The sequence below is a fragment of the Colias croceus genome, chromosome 14, assembly GCF_905220415.1.
Source record: "Colias croceus chromosome 14, ilColCroc2.1".
NCBI classification, from domain to species: Eukaryota; Metazoa; Arthropoda; class Insecta; order Lepidoptera; family Pieridae; genus Colias; species Colias croceus.
In genome coordinates, this window is record NC_059550.1 from 3,436,278 (window position 1) to 3,446,733 (window position 10,456).

Here is a 10,456-nt window from a genome sequence, read left to right on the forward strand (position 1 = left end):
TTATTTTATTTAGTAGTTTAGTTTTTGTTATTTTTATGTAAAAATGAGCTTGAGCAATGAGCTTATACATATTTGGCAAAAGTATACATAAATTTTTTATAATTTCAGGACCGCAACTTAAATGGGGCGCTCGGAAAATATGCCTATGGGTTATTAATAGAGAAATGATACACAACAAAGTTATGTTGGATCCATTTTATTTATAAATAATGAAAATTATATATTTATAAAATATAAAACATATTAGTTTTGTAAAATGATTAAAAATAAATAAATGAAGCAACTACGATTCAAAGAAAACATCTTTTTCAGTGTGAAAATGCTCTTAGCAATCCTGGATGATGAACTGTATATCATGTACTCTGATCCCAGTACGGTCGGTACCTCGATAGCCATAACGATAAATATTATAATCAGATAACCGCAAAGTCAAAATAAAAACATTACTTGTACAGTTGTGAGTGCAAAACGTGTACGTTTCATTTGGCAATAACATTTTTTCGGTACTAAAACGTAGTAGTTTGATATGTGGCTGGCTGCCCCTCCTCTCCTTCCTGAAAAATATCCTCCAAAATTTCCCGAGATACTTCCAATGATTGAACCATTATGATTAACACTATTATTGATATTGATCAATGATTGAACCATTGGACGTTGGACATTAACTTCAGTCAAAAATTAACGAAGCGGATGATTACTAATTTCCACATAATCCTCGCTGCCACTATCTTTATCATCAAATCATCCATTTTCAAGTGGTGTTGTAAAATTGTCAGCAGAAATCGTCTTCCAAAGGCGATATAATTTTATGAGCATTGAATCTGTAAATAAAAAAATCAAAAGTTAACTGTAAATCTATAAAAAAAGTTACTTACAAATAAAATTTTATCAAAAACTACTGTTCCCAATGCACCTCAAAATCTTGTAAAAGTCATATTATATAAAAGAATTGATCAATTCATCATTTTATTATTTCATTCAAAAAGTGTAATAATATAATACCAACAAAACACATGAATTGCTATCATTATAAAAAAATAAATACCTGTATGTAACAACTTACCTTTAGTGGGAACGCATGATGGTGAAAATTCACAAAACACTAAGATTGCATTTGATATTTTTGGTTTTATGGCATTCAATAGTCAAAAGTCGATTTCTCTGTCCCTATGTCCCTTTGTATGCTTAAATCTTTAAAACTACGCAACGGATTTTGATGCGGTTTTTTAAATAAATAGACTAATTCAAGAGCAAGGTATATAATTTATTAGGTTTTAGACAAAGCGGGCGAAGCCGCGGGCGGTAAGCTAGTAAATTTATAAAACACGAAGATTTTTAAAATTGTAACTAATGAACACAATCAATATAAGATTAATTACTGTAGATAATGGTGTCTAGTTTTACTTAAAATAATAAACATCTACCCTCACTTTAAAAAAATGTAGTATATTTATTATTTACACGAAATATACCTTATAGGGAAGGGAAGATATGGGTTAAAGAGTTAAATAAATAACATGATTATATTTAAATTATTAATTTTCAACAGTGTATTCAGTAGTGTTAACATGTAAATTGATTTGATTTTTACGAAATCTCATAGATGGCGCTGTTACAAAATTAACATTATACAACTTACATTCTTTGAACTATGTTTCTCTTCCCAAGTTACTTAAATGGCATAATTTTTATAGTTTCAATCTAGATATTGTCAAACAACATTTATATATGCGTCATTTAATTATTAATTTCCAATAGTTAATGTGTGTTTGATTTTTATAACACTGGCTATAGATGGCGCTGTTTCAAATTTGTTTTTATACTGCTAAGATTCATTTAACTGTTTCTCTGCCAAAATTACATAAATGACGTAGTTTTTATAGTGTAAAGGTAGATAATAGCATGGCTTACTCAAAAACAACATTTAAACATGAGTCTTTAGATTGTACGCTGTCGTAGTACACGGAATATGTAAGAAAAATAAAGGTTCACAGCTCCTCCCCCGTAGGTGATAGCTTGATAATATGTAGCCTATAGCCTCACCCGACCTGTTAGTAATATTCATGCAAAATTTGAAGTCAATCTATGCAGTACTTTTCGAGATTAGCCCAGACAAACATACAGACAAACAGACAAACAGACAAACAGACAAACAGACAAAAATTCTAAAAACTATGTTTTTGGCTTCTATATCGATTATAGATCACGGCCCAAGTATTCTTTTAAAAAAATATTCAATGTACAGTTTTGACTTTCCTACGATTTTATTATATGTATAGATTCGATACGATATAAACGGGACTTCGTGTTTTTCTACAGTTTATCTAATTATTATTTCTGATGCGCATTTTTATATCATTTATCGTCTTCTTTTGTAATGTTCGTTTTTTAGGCCGATTCAAACACATTTATTTTGATAATATAGAGAAAACAAATACTCGTGTGTCCGTTCAACAATATTTAACTAACTAACTACACACTAGTTTACCACATAGAGGTAACAAATAATAATTAAAGAAAAAATACATAGTTTATCCTCCAAAATAGTTACGTAAGCATGAAACAAAACAAAGAACTTGAAATATACATGTAAAGAGCAAGGTGGACTTTTCTCAAAATTTTGTTTCGTTTGATAGCATAAAAACTCTTATATTAAAAAAATACTGTCATACATAACAAAATTACAAAACAAACGAAAAGCTCCTCTATCACTTAACCGATCGCGTGATATCACTTCTGTTATACGTTATAATTATTCATATACCCTTTATTCAGATGTCTCGAGAGTATTGTAGGCAGTAATGAAAAACGAATTACGCTGGCGTCGTATCTCATTGCCGCCGTATAAGCTATTATATGTACATATATACGTAAATACATGCATCACAGTATTGCATGAAACTTATGACGTCTAAAGCAGACAAGTCTCTTGATTGTGAACAAGAAAACCCGCTACGTAGACGTCTTTAAATACCAAAGAAACTAACAACTCTTTAGTAACAAAATAAGCCAAGCACTTTTTAAACTTTGTATGTATATTGCATGTATGAGTAACGAAGCACTGGAATGACGCTATGTTCATTGTTTAATATTTCTCCAGTAGCAGCAATCGAAAAAATATATACCCATTAGTATAAAATACTGTATGTAATAATGTATTCTTTGGCAGTAGACAGATTTAGTCCCATCCAGTTATTAGCAGTTATTTCTCAAGAATCTATACTCCCGTAGATTGACTTTCCTATATTCAAGCTATACTATTAATGTTCTAGGACCTAGGTCATAAGACCGAGTCAGTATAGTTATAGAAAAATCAGCAAATACTTTTTAATTTACTACATTATCACACCGTTGCCACAGCGTTGAAGGAAAACTCAACCAAATTTTAAGCCTCATGTCTACATTTGACGATAGACTAAGGAAACTGGAAAGTAGCAATAGAAATGCTACATCTACTGCTAGAAAATGACTCAAATACTTAGCATAATGGAATGGAATGCCAATGGGCTTCTTAAACACCACAATGAATTACAAATTGTCCTTGAAATAGAAAATATTGACGTGTGCTTAGTATCGGAAACACACTTCACCAAACAATCATACATTAAATTTAAAGGTTACAAAGTATATCTTGCACTTCACCCAAATAATACAGCTAGAGGTGGAAGTGCAGTGATAATAAAAGAAAAGTTGAAGCACTATGAAATAAGTAAAATCGAAGAACAAGAAGTACAGGCCGTAACAGTATGCGTTGAAACCAAACGTGGTCCTGTATCTATATCAGCCTTGTATTTCCCACCGAGAGAATCTTTTAATAAAGAGAAATACGTTACCCTTCTCAAGAGTTTTGGCGACAGATTTATTGTTGGTGGTGACTTTAACGCCAAACATACTCATTGGGGCTCCAGGTTGATTACACCTAAAGGCAAAGAACTTCTAAGCGCCATGAAATATATGAACTGTAACTTTGCATCTACGGGCAAACCAACCTATTGGCCTACAGATCCAAACAAAATACCCGACCTATTGGATTTCTTTATATATAAAAATATATCATCTAACTATTTAGATATAAAGAGTATGAACGATATGAGTTCAGACCACTCGCCCATAATTCTTAAATTATGTATAAATATTATAAATAAGAATAATAACCTAAGATTAGTAAATAAGAAAACAGACTGGAACAGTTTTAGAAGCGACTTGGACACACATATAAAACTTAATATACCATTAAAAAATTCAGAACAACTTGATATAGAAGTTGAAAAATTTATGGTAGACATACAACAAGCAGCATGGAGAAACACACCAGATAGTCACTCGTGTCACAGGGGAGCAGTCTACCCGAAGAATATTATCGAACTTTTACGTGAAAAGAGAAAACAGAGAAACCGGTGGCACCAAACTCGTTTTCCTGGTGATAAAAAGCTACTAAATAATCTCACAAAACAGCTACAAAGAGAGATAAAAAAACTAAATGACGCTAATATGACGTCATATCTCAAAAAACTGACTAACGATCGCAGCACAGACTACTCTCTCTGGAAAGCTACGAAACATATGAATAGACCCGTTCTGCATATTCCACCAATTAAGGAAGAAAATGGAAAATGGGCTATCTACAATGAACAAAAAGCTAAAAGATTTGCGCAACATCTGGAAAATATCTTTAAGCCATATGATGATGACGCAAATGAACTACCTGAAGATCAAAACCTTAATGAAGAATTACAAATAAAGTCTGTAACACCCAAAGAGATTTCCAACGAAATTAAGTTAAGTATTAACCCAAAAAAATCTCCGGGTTTTGACTTAATCACAGGTGAAATAATGCATAATTTGCCACGCAAAGCTATAATTAAATTAACAACACTCTTCAACGCTGCATTTAGGTTAAAATATGTGCCTAATTTGTGGAAAGTTGCTGAAGTTATTATGATATTAAAGCCAGGAAAACCACCAAATGATGTAACATCATATCGACCGATCTCGTTGCTACCAATAGTATCAAAACTTTTTGAAAAACTGTTACTTAAACGGATCATGCCAATACTTGATGAGAAGAAAATAATTCCAGAACACCAATTTGGATTTAGAAAGAAACACTCCACAATAGATCAAGTTCACAGATTAACAAATGTCATCGAAAAAGCGTTTGAAGAAAAGAAAGTCTGTTCAGCAGTGTTTTTAGATGTCGCTCAGGCTTTTGATAAGGTTTGGCACAAAGGTCTCATTCATAAAATAAGAACAATGCTACCAAAACAAATTTCAGATATCTTAGAATCGTATATAACCTATCGAGTATTTAGAGTTCGACAAGACGATGCCTACTCGGACCTCAAGGAAATACGAGCTGGTGTACCACAAGGAAGTGTTTTGGGTCCCATCCTATACCTTTTGTATACGTGTGACATCCCAGTATTAGAAAAAAACATTACTGCAACATTTGCCGACGACACTGCTATCATGGCCACAGGCATTACTTATCAGGAAGCAGGAGATAAAGTTCAAGAAGCTGTGAACCAGGTCTACGAATGGACTCGGAAATGGCGGATAAGATTGAACGAATCCAAATCCGTTCACATAAATTTTACAAACAAAAGAACACAGATTGTCCCGATACTCCTTAATGGCCAACAAATACCTTATGCTAACACGGCGAAATACCTCGGTATGACGCTTGACGCTAAGCTACGCTGGAAGGCTCACGTCAAGAAGAAGCGAGAAGAATTAGGCTTGCGCTATAAGAAATTGTATTGGCTTCTTGGAAGATACTCCCAGTTGTCGATACATAATAAGCTACTCATATACAAACAAGTCCTAATGCCAGTATGGACGTATGGTATTCAGCTGTGGGGCTGTACCAAAAAAAGCAACATTGACATTATACAACGTTTCCAAAATAAAGTACTGAGAGACATTGTAAATGCTCCATGGTACATCCGTAATGGTGACCTCCACCGTGACCTAAAAGTGGACACCGTGGACAAAATTGTTCAAAAACATGCAGAAGCTCATCAACATCGACTTCATCATCACGTGAATGTTGAGGCTATCCAGCTCCTTGACACCACGGACCTAGTGCGAAGACTAAAAAGGACTAAACCTTTTGAGTTAGTGTAGTGATAAGTGAAAAGTGAACAGTGACAATTATCTGTATACCAAAGCACACGAGCAAAGTGACTTACTTCCCCTTAACAGACACTAAGCAAGTGACAATGGACACTCTCTTAGAATAAGTTATTTAGAAATTTAGGTTAACATAAAATTACTTATTAGTCTTGTAGGCTAGATTGTAATTTGTATAAGGTGCTATTTTAATTAGCAACCTTATTTAATTAAAAAAAAAAAAAAAAAAAAAAAACTACATTATCACGAATAGTAGGATTGGCGCAGTGATACCCTGTGTAGTGCGACAAAGGGCTCAACCCCCACCAGTCGAAAAAATCAATGATAGTCCTTGTATTTCTGGCAGAAATTGTACCATTATTTATTTAAAGAACAAATGTCCGTATTTAAGCAAAAAGGAACCACCCAGCAAACACGCACTTCTGAGATATCAAAGGATTTACAAAAACATTTGCAGCTCTGTTAGATGAAGTAAAATTAATATTTATTTTATTTAAATTCATTGATAAATTACTTATTTAAGTATGTGTATATAAATTTGCTCTGAATACTCTTAAACTTTCTAGATAATTAAGAAAATGTGCACGTGGTTCCTTTTAACATTTAACAATTGATAGGTTTTCTCTTATACAAAAAAGAACCACAACCCAGAGATTTAATGATATAAATGAAACTATGTATTTATAATATCGTAATAAAGCTTTAATTAAAAAGATATATAAAATAATACATATAGAGGACGTTTATTCGACGTTATCATCAAATTGGATTTCAAAATCAACCGTGTCTATGTGGTCTTCTATTGCATCATCACTAATAAGATTGTTATACAAACTCTGTGCATATTATGGAATGAGATGTAATATGGCCTGAATATCGCTTGAAGGTGAAGAAAGATTATCCAGAGGCATCGACGTATAAGGTTCTTCGTTATCTTCTGTAATAAAAAGAAAAAAGCTTTAAATCAAAACAATAAAGCCGCGTGGCTTTTATACGTAGATATATGGCGACAGCAAAATATTATTAGTTCTTATAAAGCCGTGTCCCTACTAGACGACTAAGTATGTTGTAGGTACATGCGCCATGTACAAAAAACTGGCTAAGTGCGAGTCGGACTCGCGCAACGAAGAGTTCCGTACCATTATCTATAAAAACGGCAAAAAAATCACGGTTTATTGTATGGGAGCCTCTTAAATATTTATTTTATTCTGTTTTTTTAGTATTTGTTGTTACAACGGCATCAGAAATACATCATCTATGAAAATTTCGACTGTCTAACTATCACAGTTCATGAGACAGAGGGACAGACAGACAGACGGACAGCGGAGTCTTAGTAATAGGGTCTCGTTTTACCTTTTGGGTACGGAACCCTAAAAATCACACGCAACAGTGACCAAACCTAGCAAAAAATTAAATGAACTTGTTAAAATTTTCAATTTCGCGGGCTAGGGCCTTGTTCCGGTCAAAACAGTGGCAGCGCGACTTTTAAAATCAAACAAATAATTATATGCGCTGAATGTACTGTACTGAATCTGAATCTAAACGTATTTTACCAAAATAGTAGGTAGGTACCTACCTAGATCATCGACAGTTGTTTTTTAAACAGGGTTTATAGGTAAACCAGAATCTGATGGCAATTAGGGAAATCAAAATTTTGAGTGTGCAACCCTAGGGAAAATGGACTGAACGATCTTGATACTGCTTATTTTTTAGTTTGTTCTCAATATCATTAGTCACATTACATAAGTGGACAATACTGTACTTAATAATGAGATATCCACTTAATATTATGTAGGTACATACTTACATGTATAATATACATATTACTTTTACACAGGTAATACATATTATTATTTACACATACCTATATTTGTATGTTCATTATCATTATGCCATGTGAAAATATCGATGTTATATCGATAGAAAACTAGACTGCTTATAATTTTTTTTAAATAAAATAAAAGTAAAATAAAACTATGTTTATTTTCGTAAGTATTAACAGATACACACATTATAAAATTGACTTGGACAGCTTGGACTTGACGAATAGCCGTATTGGAAACTCCTGTAATAAGTTTTCATAAAATTATATTCCAATCAACAAACAATATTATAGTTACCTACATATAATATTTTTTAATTAAAAGTATCAAAGCGGGTAAGTCCAATTTACCAATAAAATCTTCTAAATTGAAAATTGTGATGTGTTTGACCCTTCTTCATCAAATATTTTTCTATACACATTATAAACAACACCTCTTGCTTGTGACCACAGCGGCTTTTTCGACATTTTCGAAGATTTTTTAGACAAAATCCTAAAAATTATTTATCAACTGCAAAAAAGACAAATAATTTGACAACCAATTTGATAGTTGTCAAATAAGTTGCCACATGAAAATCTTTTATTTCTTAAATATAAATATGCCATCAGATTCTGGTAGACCTATAGTAGTTTCATCTCACAATGACAGATGAATCGTAACAAAATGACTCTTAATAATTCGACTCGCCTTCGTGAACAACAACAGTGTCGTTAAAATACGTAAATCCACACAGGATTCCTCTTGTACTTACTAATTAATGAACTATCTTTTTAAAATCACTCCACAATCGGGAATGAATCAGAAGTGGATAAAGCGTACATACCTGCATCTCATAGATTCAATAAGTACTTAAATGCATTAAATAAAACTACTTACCCGTTGTATCTTCATTATTATCTTCGGTGTTCGTCTCCAATGCTTTTCTTACCAATTGCTTCCTTATTTATTTATTACTAAACATTTTCAAATTTAATTTTAAAGGTAATTAACAAAAACAATAGAACTTACCTACTTCGCGGAGAAAAAAAAACGGCCGTCACGTATTCGAAATACTGAATGTCTTATGTCACCTATATTGACAGATGTTCGACGTTTTACTTTAAAAATTGGAGTTTTGCACTTTGAGCTATAAGACGTAATGAAATACGTAGTTTAAAGATGAGAAGCATTCTGCATTTTGCACAAGTCAAGGCATTTGGTACCGTATAGCGATGATGGGTTTCAGGATGTTTTACAATATTTATTTATGCATGATAGAACCGAATGCTTGTGGTTTTATTTTGCAATAAAAAATTACAATTAAATTATGAATTTATTTTACGCATAACCATACCACAGAAACCTGGTTCCATTTTGTGTATTAAAAATAATTGTTATTAATAGAAATATGTGGAATGTATAATGGTACCAAGTATGTGCGGATCTGTTTTGTATAAAATGACATGATAATAATATCGTTTATTTGTTTGAACAAAGCAGTCCCGTGGTGCTGTGGTTCGGTTTTGCTTCATATGTATTATTCGTTGTTGCTGGTGGTTCCTTTCTGCTTTTAGTATACCTTGTTTCCAGGGTAAAAATCATGTGGTTCTTGTTTGTATAAGAATTTTGACCACTTTTTAATGAGTATTCTTCAAGAAACCGAAAAAAGCAAATTTGTCGAGTGGTTCCATTTTGCATAAATACGGACAAATATTATTTAATTTATTAATTCTGTTAACTTTTTCGTCCGTTACTTCAACATATAACATTGCATGTTCACAAATAAATATCCAACATACTACATGCTCGGTATTTTAGTAAGACTTATTTTATACTAGTGGTCCGCCCCGGCTTCGCCCGTGGTACATATTTCGCAATAAAAGGTAGCCTATGTCCTTTCTCGGGTACCAAAATATCTCCATACCAAATTTCATGCAAATTGGTTCAGTAGTTTAGGCGTGATTGAGTAACAGACAGACAGACAGACAGAGTTACTTTCGCATTTATAATATTAGTATGGATTATTCGCTTAAAGCTCATCTCCAAGCTACGTAGTATAACAACAACTCAAGTGGAATCATGAAATCAATAGCGCAATGTGTAGAACAAAAATGTAATTTTACTGGAACCGATATTAATCATCTAATACGTGTAGTCACCAGTATAACGAGACCCCTTAGCGTAATTTGAGCAAGTGGAAGCGACGTTTCTCCATAGAAGCATATAAAATGGTCGTACCTTTTACTGGGAAGCAGACCTTGAATTGATTGATTCACCTCGCTTGTGGGAGGGAGGTCATTATTTGTACGTTGTATAGGCGATACAATATGATAAATAACTTTTGCAATATATGCCCGTATGAATACATTAGCCGAAGTTGTGGTCTTAAAACTTTTAACTCGTTTGAATTTAAAATGGTTTAAGTTCAATAGAAGATTGGATTAAATTTTTCACACGTTAAATATTACAGGGTTTTATGCACCAACAGAGCTTATAAAACGGTCTCTACTTTTTTAAACTCT